This window comes from Columba livia, chromosome 1 (assembly GCF_036013475.1).
Source record: "Columba livia isolate bColLiv1 breed racing homer chromosome 1, bColLiv1.pat.W.v2, whole genome shotgun sequence".
In the NCBI taxonomy this organism is placed as follows: domain Eukaryota; kingdom Metazoa; phylum Chordata; class Aves; order Columbiformes; family Columbidae; genus Columba; species Columba livia.
The window spans coordinates 183527269-183529957 of NC_088602.1; positions in this window are offsets into that span (position 1 = coordinate 183527269).

Here is a 2689-nt window from a genome sequence, read left to right on the forward strand (position 1 = left end):
TGTTCAGAGGTTAAGTGACCCTTTTGGTGATCTTTGTCACACCCTTTGAGCAAGATGGTTTATTTGCAACCTAGACACAGCAATGCAAGCATTATTCAAACATTTGCAAAAGCCTGGCTGCAATATCATGATGGTCAGCATATGGAAGAAGGCAGAATTTGTCTACTTTTACCGGAAAAAAAGAAGCTCTTTTCTGCTGTGGTTTGACTGCTACCAGTATTCAGGCTAGTTAGTAAAATATAAGCTACAATGATGTCAGTTTGCAACTGCAGTGCAGACATAGCTAATGTCACATTAACAATTCATGTATGTGAAAAGCTGAAATGCAATGCTGATTTTATTTGATATTGTTGGTACTCATCAGAAATCCACCTCCTGATGGGGCACACTTATTTTTCAATAAATATCATGTCTTCCAGAGAACTTGCACAGCAGGGAGTCACAACAATCTCTCTCTTGGTAGCTTTTGCTAAATAGGCTTTGGGCACACATCTGTCTCTTATTCAGGGTCACATTTTCTTTACTTTGTTTTCAGTTGTGCCTCTTACTTATATTTTGTTTTATTGTTCATTTTCCTTGTGTCAGTTATGATTTTCCAGGTCACTTTGTTCAGACACCTTTTACCATATGTGAAGAGAGTCTGCAGATAGGATATATGCAGCTTACAAATACAGAATGGTTATTTATTGGCTAACAGAAATCTAAGATAGCAATGATTACCTTACTATTCAGCTAAGTGTTAGCTCACCATAGAGCCATCAGCAGTCATGTGGGTAGGGCTGGACTTCACTGCTAAGCGGTGTCCTCAGTGGTGCTGAGCTGCTCTTTTCCAGATCCCTGGTTTTCCATTTAAGATTTTATACCTCCCAAGGTTCATTTTTTTCCTTTTGAACTTTCTTTCTTGAGCTGCCAACAACCTGACTCAACATCCAGGTGCCTGCAATTTTACCTTCCTTGTCTCACCTGATTCTGCTCGACATATCTTCTCAGCGCTCTTTCTCACAGCTTCATAGATTCTTTAGCAGCTTGGCCAAGGTTATATTGCTGGGCTCTAGCAGAGCTGGGCCTCAGACTGCAGAGTGCCAAACCCCTCGGAGGGGCAGGAGTCACATTTTAGCACATCACTCTTGATGTTGGAGTGTCTGACCATTTCTAGGACCAGTGAGCACCATGAAGGGTAGGTATAGGCTTGTTAGGAGATATCAGTTGGCTTCCAACAGGTGCTTTTCTGAACCTGCAATCCTTTGTAGTTTATTATTCACTACTAACTCTCCTCCTAGGGCTCTTTTGCTTATTCTTTAAAATTATCCCAAATCCAAAGTAATCATAAGTATTTCTCTCCCAAACAAAACAGTTACTTGGCTTATGTTCATTTATCACTGATGATATATATATATATCTATCATATATATATATTTATATAGCATATATATATTTATATAGCATATAAATAAATATATATTTATATGCTCATTTATCACTGAGCATATACCTAGCCAAATCTTCACCATCTTTGCAGTTCATGAGTATACCATTTCCTTTGCCTCTTATCAGAAGGAAGAAATGTTTGGACTCCCCCAAGTACTTGGTCTACTTCTATATCTTGTTTCTCTCTGTGGTGTGGAAGTAGGCTATGTTGGGATTCAGTGAGATTGCAGTATGTCTTTTAATCAAGCTGAGGTACTTATCCACCTTTAGCTGCCAAACCCAAATTCCAGGGTAGCTCTGTGGAGGCCTTTATAAAGCTTTGTGGGAGCACTGAGCGAACAGGGTTAGAGCTGACTTCAGTATGTTACACACGCCTCTAGCTGCAGTTCTGGCCTAATACAAGAGGAAGAGAGACTCCTTGGAGGCTTCCTCTCTGCTCACTGGTGGTGGAGACAAGACAAAGTTTGTCCTAGAGCTTGTTCAACATCATAATCAGCCTGAGTTTTGCTCTTTATCCCGTGGTAGGTTTTGTAGTAGGACTCAGATTGTAAACAATTTTAGGTAAGGTAGCAGCTTTTTCAGGTCTGTATGTGAGACTTGGGAAAGGAACTGTCTTATATCAGTGTATTTAAGACATACATTTTGTGTTGTTTCTGTAAAACATCATTCAGCGCATTGGACCAATTAACCTTGTAAGTTTCTTTCCAGAAGAAAGCGTCCTATACATTTGCTTGTAGACGTTTTGCTTCCAAGAATCTCTAGCTCTGATTCCACTAGAGACAGGTCTTTGAAAGGATTGTATAGATAAAAGAACATGCATTGTCTTGATTTCTGCTTGAAAGACACAATGCAAAACTAAATTGTACTTATACTATATTGAACTGAAATGGCATCTTCCTGATATGTATAGTTATCTATGCCTGGCTAGATTTAAGAAGTGTTCCATGTATTTCTTTTAATGTTTTCCTATTTTCCCAGTAATTAATTTACTCCAGGGAACACATCAATTTTGCAAGCCAAAGTAAGGAAGCACTACCTCCTTTTTCAGCACATGCTATAAAAATGGAAGAATCAAGTTTCGATAATAAACATTTGCTATTGTAAATGGGCCAAAGTGCCAGTGCTGGTAAATGCTTGACAATCACATTAATCATGGTGAGAGAGCAGGCTTATGCAACCCAACATTTTGCTCTGGAAGTGCTTGGGCATGCATTTCCTTCCGAGACAGATCTGTAGTTTGAAGAATGGCTGGTTGCTACTA